Genomic DNA, 9,132 nt, shown 5'->3' on the forward strand with positions numbered 1-9,132 from the left:
GTAAATTTCTACTAGGCCCTTGATTCACCTTCGTATTAAAATTTGACTGTTACTCAGTTGATTTGCTAATCACATTTTAAAACCCCACACAATTAATCTGTATTTTCACAATCTCCTCCATGCTTTCCTTGCATAATGAGTTACTTTATGTCACAGATCAAAACAGGTATTCATATAGCACATGTACATTTGTGATATTTGATCAAAGATTAGCAAACTGTACATTCTTGCATTTTAAAAAAAATGAGTTATTACTTTAGAACAAACTCGGAATGTGTCAGAAAATATTGGGACTTCAAGTCCATAATAACACAAGTAGAATTTAAGACAGGACAGACAGAAGCTTTATGATCATAGTGAGAACATTTGGGCATCAGCTCCCCTTCTGCTCCCCTGTTCTCTGCCAAGTGGTTGCAGAGACCCTACTTATATACTGTTTCAAAGAAAGGAAAGAGGTGGGGAAAATAGTTCTAATGTTAACAAAGCCAGGTGCACACTCTAGGGAAGAATGGACTCCAGACAGTCAATTATATATTAATGAGGCTAAGTACCCATGCTTGGTAGGGATGGACACCTTGAGTAGCTTGTTAACTGCCACAGTTGACACTATGGAGACATGGCTCTTGGTGGAGCTTGTAGGAGTGGCACATCCAGTATTATCTTAGCTCAGAAGTGGGGGTTGGAAACAATCACAGGTTCCTAGCTTTTACAAGAAAGGATAAACTTCTTAGCCAGACCTCTCAAATATTAAATATTAATAATGTTCTACCACAAATAGAAAGACCCTTTTTAATGAACTAGTCTCAGAGAATATTTTATGCAGTAAAAGGAAGTATATAATAAAATATATTTGAAAACATTCTTGCTAGACTTAACATAGCAAAAATTGCTTTGCCAAAGTAGCACTGTTTCTAATGTTACCGAAAAACGCGGTAAAATCAGAAACAACTCTTTAACACCAATTTAGTATTAAAGAGCAGGCATTCTTTATTCACAGCACCGGATGCACGGGGGATCGCTCATCCTAACGTGCATACCTTACAAACCTTTCTCATACGATGTATAGATCAAAAATTTACATATTCATACATATTCATTATCGTCCATTCTACTGATTGGTACAAACTTGCTCGTTCCCTATGTAAATTACCGCATAGGCTCAGTTGTCCTCTTCCATTGTTCTCTTTTGAGTAGGTGGTGTTACTTGGGTCGGTGGTCCGTGAGTCAGTGGCCGCGATCTCCCCCTACCGGAATTACCTTTTACCTACTTGGCTCTTAATCTTGGCAGTCCTGGCCAGTTTTCTCAGTCCACTACACGAAACCACATTTTGTCATCCTTTTCTGACAGAAGCACATTGTCTATTGTTTCGTTCACATTAATGATTACCTAGGGACTAAAATGCAGATCAAAGAATACACTGATTGGTATACTCCATGTCCCCAGACTTAATGTCCAGTTGGATCGGGCTGTACAAGGAGTATAGCAACATCCATGCTTGGTTAATTCTATCGCTCTGGTTACATTTCCCCCCTTTGGAAGTTTTGAAATAATCATCTTTTCAATACTTCCATCTTAGATCTACAGTATTCCACTATATCAGTTTAGTGTTTGGTTCATCTTACATTTTTCACTTGATTGTGGTCTCCAGGGCGTATGCAGGTCTCATTTTATACCTAAAATTCTACTAATCTGTTGGACTACATGTGCCACAAAATGTGGTCCTCTATCAGAGGACATTCCCATTGGCACTCTAAATCTTGGTATTATTACTTTCAGCAATATTTTAACTATTTCTCTAGCTTTGTTGGTGCAGCAAGAGAAAGATTCTGGCCATCTAGAAAATTTGTCAATCAGCACTAACAAATATTTATATCTATTTTGTCTGGGTAACTCAGAAAACTTAATTTGTTAATAAACTTCGAGATAATTTTTTTTGTTTTGCTATTCTTAAAGTTGGTTTCTTTTGGTTCAGGGGATTATTTCTAGGACAGATTAGATAGCTATTATGGATTTAAATATTCTTGTCATGCCTACATACACTATAGATGTTTTTAAACTCAAAACTATAGTATCTACATCCCAATGTGTTTGCTCATGCTTTTCTTTTGCAAGTTTTGTCATAACTTTTGGGGTTATTATTATCTGGGTTGTGGGTTTTTTGGTGTTATTCACTATCCTTCTGTATTTTGTGAGGCTTCCAATTCTTCTGCTAATTGCTCATCCAGTTTATTATGTCTCGGTTTTAAATCTGGAATTTTTATCTGTTTTACTGGTACTAGTGCAAGGATACCTTGTTCTGCAGTCGTCTTTGCAGCTTTATCTGCCAATCGATTACCTGTGTTTACAGCCATCTGATCAAATTGATGAGCTTTGCAATGTATTACCGCCACTTCTTTTGGTTTCTGCACATCTTCCAGAAGTTGGAGAATTTCTTCTTTATGCTTTATTGATGATTCTTGGGCTGATAGCAGTCCTTTTTCCTTCCAAATAGCTCCATGATCATGGATTACACCAAATGCATATTTGGAATCAGTCTAAATATTTACCCTTTGTCCTTCTGCCATTCACAGAGCTTGCTTCAATGCCACCAATACTGCTTTCTGTGCTGAGGTGTTTGCAGGCAGCATCTCTGACTCCATTCCCTAGGCGGTGATAACGACAGCATTTCCGGCCATTTGCTTCTCTTCTCACCCAAAGCTTCTTCCATCTTTAAACAATCCCAGATCAGGATTTTCCAGAGGTTTTATCTCTCAGGTCCAGTCTGCTGGAATAGACTTGTTCAATAGTTAGCAAGCAATCATGTTCTAAATTGTCCGTAAGGTTTTCTGTTGTTAAAAACATAGCAGGATTCACTATAGCAGTAGTCTTCAATTCCACATCATCTTGTTTTAACAATTTGATATTTCAACATTCTGCTAAGGGATAGCCAATGACCCCCCTTTTGTTCTAAAACAGTCAATGTCATGTGCAGGACATATACTGTAATCTTTTGTCCCATTGTTAACTTTCAGGCTTCCTGGATCAGTAATACTGTTGCTGCCACTGCCTGTAAACATCCAGGCCATCCTTTATTCACATTATCAAGTTGTTTGGAAAAGTAGCCCACAGGTCTCTTCTAGGTTCCCAGTCACTGTGTCAGCACTCCAAGGGCTAAATGTTGTCTTTCATGGACAAACAACTCAAAAGGTTTAGTTAAATCAGGTAGGCCTAATGCAGGGGCCATCATTAAGGCTCTTTTAAGTTCTTTGAATGTTGTTTGGCATTTGGGCATCCAGGTTAAATATTTATCTTTTGATTCTTTCAATGCCTCTTATAGTGGTTTTACATACAGTCTATAGTTCAGAATCCAGAGCTGACACCATTTAATTATTTTCAGAAAAGCTCTCAGTTCCTTCGGGCTGCTAGGTTCGGGAATTTGACAAATAGTTCCTTTCTTTTCATTTTTTTAATTGTCTTTGTCCTTGAGATATTTCAAATCCTAAATAAATGTCTGTTTCTTTTCTTATTTGGGTTTTGTTTCTGGAAAGTCTGTATCTTCCTTGGTCCAGAAAATTTAAAAATTTCAAAACATTTTTCTTTACTTTCTGCTGCTATCAGAATGTCATCCACATACTGTAACAATATGCCTCTCTCTTGGTTCTGTTTTTTTCTATATCTCTAAATTTTTTACATTTTTTTTATTGCCAGCTGAGTCTCAGATATCATAGGACTATTTTTAAATCTTTGTGGAAGTACAGTCCATGTTAGCTGCATCTTTCATCCTGTGGTGGGGCTTTCCCATTCAAAAGCAAATATGCTTTGACTTTTTATGTCCAGAGGTATGCAAAAGAAGGCATCCTTCAAATCTAGTACAGTAAACCATTTATGCTCCTCTTTTAAACAGGTCAGTAAAGTGTATGGATTAGCTACTACTGGATGTATATCTTGGACTATCTGATTTATAGCCCTTAAATCTTGAACTAGTTAATATTCTTTGCCTCTAGATTACTTTACTGGCGATATAGGAGTACTATATTCTGATTCACATTCTACTAAAAGCTTATATTCTAAAAAATTTTATAATTAACTTCTCTAATTCTTTTCGAGCCTCTCACTTAATAGGGTATTGTTTTTGCCTTACCGGCTTGGCTCCAGGTTTTAACGTTACTTTTACCGGCTCTGCCAATTTAGATCGCTCCGGAACTCCGCTCGCTCAAACCAAAGGAATTACTGCATTTTCCACTTCTTTGGGAATCTGTTCCTCCCTGGAGGAATCCTGTAACAGAAACACTCTCGCCTCTATGGCTTTTGATTCTGGTATTAGTAATTTAATCTTTTTATCTTTAAAAGTTTTGTGCATCTAATTTACTTAATAGATCTCATCATAACAGAGGTAGTGGGCACTCAGGCTGTCATGGTTTTAGCTGGGATAGAGTTAATTTTCTTCACTGCAGCTGGTATAGTGCTGTGCTTTGAACTTAGCATGGGAAAAAAAACCTGTTGAGATAACACACAGATGTTTGGGCTGTTGCTGGGTAGCACTTGTACTAGTCAAGGACATGTCTAGCTTCCCATGCCCTGCTGGGTGCACAAGAAGCTGGGAGGGGAGGGGGCACAGCTAAGAGAGTGGATTCAAACTGACCAAAGGGATATTCCATATCATGTAACGTCATGCCCAGTATGTGACCTGGGAGGGGCTGGCTGGGGGAGGAGGAAGCAATCGTGGCTCAGGGACGGGCAGCATCGGTCAGCAGGTGGTGAGCGGTTGTATCGTTTGTGTTTCTGTGTTTTTTTTCCCTGTTTTCCCTTTCCCTTCCTTTTCCCTTTTATTATATTAACATTATTGTCATTATTATCATAATAATTTATCATTATCATTTTATTGTAATCATTAAACTGTGCTTATCTCAACCCACAAGTTCTTTTGCTTGTCCGATTCTCTTCCACATCCCACAGGGGTGGAGGGGGAGTGAGCGAGCGGCTGCGTGGTGTTCAGTTGCCAGCTGAGGCTGAACCACGACATATATATACATATATACAGAAACTGGTGAGTTACCCATTGTTTTCTCAATTTAAACTTTAATGGCTTTAAGAAAGGCTATTTTTTCTTTGCTCTGCCGTACTAACAATATCTACTGATTTATGATTAAATTTCTCTTTACGTGTATTCAATACCAAATAAGTGGTTCCTGTATGTACTAAAAATTCTATTTCTTCATTCCCTAGCTTCAGTGTAACCAGGTGTTCAGCTAGGGTTAATTCCCCTGGTGTCCTTCATGTCAAGTTACTTAAGCATTTTACTCAAATTTCTAGATTCAGGTTCTTCTAGTTTCTGAAGTTTTTGGGTTTTTTTACAATATCTGGGGCTGATTGTCCCATGAATACAGAGGCCAATTGAATTGCTTTTTCTGGTTTTCCTGGGTCCAAATTAGTATATTTTCTGGCAGTCACCTTCAGTCTTTCCATAAAGGCTGAAGGGGACTCATTTAATTCTTGTCTTACTTCATAAATTTTGACCAATTTATTGCTTTTGGCATTGCATGTCTTATTCCAAATAAAATCCATCTCTGATATCTAGTCAACATTCCCCTGGGTCCTGGTTGATTAGGGTCCCACTCGGGATTTGTAGATGGAAAATTCTTATTCATTTTTCTCTGTAAATTCCCATTAGCATGTGCTCCCTGCACCTGCCTTCTGGCTGTATTCAATACCATTTTCCTGTCAGTTTCATCAAGCAAAGTATCCAGTATCACAAGTAGAACAACACTTTTGCAAGTTCTCACCACATTTTCCTCTTTTCAAAATCATTGCCATAGGATCTTGTGGACATATCTCACACTGTTTCTGCCACTCTGGATGATTCCGCAGCGTAAAGAACAAATCAACATATGCCACTTCTCCCCTTTGCCTTCCCTTTTTACAAAACAACAATAATTGCAAGATGGTATTATAGTGCAATGTCTCATTTTCTGGCCATTTCTCTTCATCCTCCAATTTATACATTGGCCACCAATGATTGCAATATTCAATTAATTGTTTTCAAGTCAATGGATCACCACCCTCAATAGCTTTCCAATGCTTCAAAATACATCCCAAAGGTGTTCTTTTGTGGGACAGGTATCTTACTCGAAAATGCTCCCATTTCCCAATGGACTAGTAGTTGTGATTGTGCACTATCACAAGTTCTAGTCAGAAGGACTCCAACCCCTGTTAGAGCTCCCTCCAGAATTTCCCTTTCCCTGGAAATCCCCCACTGGGATTTCTAGCCCCCTGCTAGATATCCCTGGAGGCTTCAACCCCCTGTTGAAGACTCCCCTACCCTTGGGCCCCGCTCCACAGGCTTTCGCCTAGCAGAGACTTACCAACCAAGGTACCTCTTGGCCCCAACCCTGCATAGCTTTCGCCACGCCTTACGGGCAGGCCTGTGGGACTCTAACCCACTATCCTATCCTATCCTATGTGGGAAGCTAACCCCACGTATTATTCTACTTAAGTTTCTTCTTAGAAGAATGCCTTGTTTACCTCAATCCAGGGGATCTTGCTCAGAATTCTCTGGTCCGGGAATCAGAAGCTCTCCCCGAGAATCCCTCGGTGCCGGCTGGGGGTCTCACAATCCCACGAATCCGTCGAGATTCAAAAGCAGGGTCCCATCTGGGTCGCCAAAACTGTTACCGAAAAACACGGTAAAATCAGAAACAACTCTTTAACACCAATTTAGTATTAAAGAGCAGGCATTCTTTATTCACAGCACCGGATGCACGGGGGATCGCTCATCCTAACGTGCATACCTTACAAACCTTTCTCATACGATGTATAGATCAAAAATTTACATATTCATACATATTCATTATCGTCCATTCTACTGATTGGTACAAACTTGCTCGTTCCCTATGTAAATTACCGCATAGGCTCAGTTGTCCTCTTCCATTGTTCTCTTTTGAGTAGGTGGTGTTACTTGGGTCGGTGGTCCGTGAGTCGGTGGCCGCGATCTCCCCCTACCGGAATTACCTTTTACCTACTTAGATCTTAATCTTGGCAGTCCTGGCCAGTTTTCTCAGTCCACTACACGAAACCACATTTTGTCATCCTTTTCTGACAGAAGCACATTGTCTATTGTTTCGTTCACATTAATGATTACCTAGGGACTAAAATGCAGATCAAAGAATACACTGATTGGTATACTCCATGTCCCCAGACTTAATGTCCAGTTGGATCGGGCTGTACAAGGAGTATAGCAACATCCATGCTTGGTTAATTCCATCGCTCTGGTTACACTAACATAATTAATTTACCTCTTTTTAAGCCTGCAGAATATAGTCTTAAAAGCAATGGGATCTACAGGTACTGCTGTGGTGGGCTGACCCTGGCTGGATGCCAGGTGCCCACCAAAGCTGATCTATCACTCCCCTCCTCAGGTGGACAGGGGAGAGAAAATATAATGAAAGGCTCTTGGGTTGAGATAAGGACAGGGAGATCACTCACCAAGTACTGTTATGGCAAACCAGACTCAACTCTGGAAAATTAATTCAATTTATTACCAATTGATGTCGTGAAAAGCCGAAATCAGGATTCAATAGTCTGAATTAAGCAGGTGTTCTTTATTGCAGTGCTGAATGCACAGGGGATCACTCCTCTAATGTGCGTGCCAGCACAGGGTTAGTTGCATAACTTATACAAGCTTTACATACATATTCATTAGTTTCCAAGAGCTCATTATCATATGCAAATGTACTTTGCATATGCCTGTTGGTGTCTCCGGGTGGTCATCGGGGGCTCTGGATGAAGGACATACTCTTCCTCACTGTGTCCCCTAGTTAACCCTTACTTTTGTGCAAACTCAGTTCTGAGATCATGTATATACTGTCCTTGAGGGATGGTCTGTTCTGGTTTAGTGTTTTGCTCTGTAGTTCCTTATCTTTATGGTTCTGTATATCTGCTTTTCTACGGTCAAATGTTTTCACTGTAAATTTTTGTTTAGGCGCTTCTTGCCTTTCTGACTCCCCCAAAGCAACAAGTTTTAGTCATAACAGTTCTAACTCTATCACAATAAAAATCAGAGCATGGTAATGAGAAATAAAATCCAAATCTTAAAACACCTTCCACCCACCCCTCCCTTCTTCCTGGGCTCAAATTTACTCCAGAGCAGCACAGAGGGATGGGAATGGGGATTGCAATCAGTTTATCACACATTCTTGCTGCTGCTCCTTCCTCCTCAGGGGGAAGGACTCCTTGCACTCTTCCTCTGCTCCAGTGTGGGGTCTGCCTCTGTGATAACATATTTAAGAAAGGGGGGAAAAAAACCCTGCTGTGCAACAGTGTAACCAGAGTGATGGAATTAACCAACCAGGGATGTTGCTATACTCCTTGTACAGCCCGATCCAACTGGACGTTAAGTCTGGGGACATGGAGTATGCCAATCAGTGTATTCTTTAATCTGTATTTTAGCCATTAGTTAATCATTAATGTGAATGAAACAATAGACAATGTGTTTCTGTCAGAAGAAGATGACAAAATGTAGTTTCGTGCAGTGGACTGAGAAAACTGCCCAGGAGTGCTAAGATTAAGATCTAAGTAGGTAAAAGGTAATTCCGGTAGGGGGAGATCACGACCACTGACTTATGGACCACCGACCCAAGTAATACCACCTACTTAAAAGAGAACAATGGAAGAAGACAACTGAGTCTGTGCAATAATTTACATGTGAAGCAAGCAAGTTTGTACCAATCACCAAAGAGAATAATATTGAATATGTATATTTTTGGTCTATATAAATCACATGGGAAAGGTGTGTAAGGTATGCACTTTAGGAGGAGCGGTCCCCTGTGAATCCAGCGCCATGAATAAAGAATGCCTGCCTTTTAACACTACATTGGTGTTATGAGGTTTATTCCCAATTTCGGTGACAACAACAGCTGGAAGCGTGAGAATATGTGAGAGAAACCCTGCGGACACCAAGGTCAGTGAAGAAGGAGGGGGAGGAGGTGCTCCAGCCACTGGAGCAGAGATTCCCCTGCAGCCTGTGGTGAAGACCATGGTGAGGCAAGTAGTCCCACTGCAGCCCATGGAGGTTAATGGTGAAGCAGATATCCACCTGCAGCCTGTGAAGGACCCCACACTAGAGCAGGTGGATGTGCCCCAAAGGAGGCTGTGAC

At 40.3% G+C, this 9,132-nt stretch overlaps 1 long non-coding RNA gene across 1 annotated transcript; it reads right to left on the reverse strand.

Moving 5' to 3' along the window:
- Nucleotides 1-1,259: 1,259 nt before the first annotated feature.
- LOC135310822 (uncharacterized) lies at nucleotides 1,260-6,877 on the reverse strand. The gene is made up of 3 exons (XR_010370816.1): nucleotides 6,503-6,877; nucleotides 4,122-4,256; nucleotides 1,260-1,394 (listed from the first exon to the last, which is right to left on the reverse strand). It is a non-coding gene; the product is annotated as an uncharacterized LOC135310822 (long non-coding RNA).
- Between the last annotated feature and the right edge of the window lie 2,255 nt (nucleotides 6,878-9,132).

This window comes from Phalacrocorax carbo (genome assembly GCF_963921805.1).
Source record: "Phalacrocorax carbo chromosome W unlocalized genomic scaffold, bPhaCar2.1 SUPER_W_unloc_11, whole genome shotgun sequence".
Taxonomy (NCBI): domain Eukaryota; kingdom Metazoa; phylum Chordata; class Aves; order Suliformes; family Phalacrocoracidae; genus Phalacrocorax; species Phalacrocorax carbo.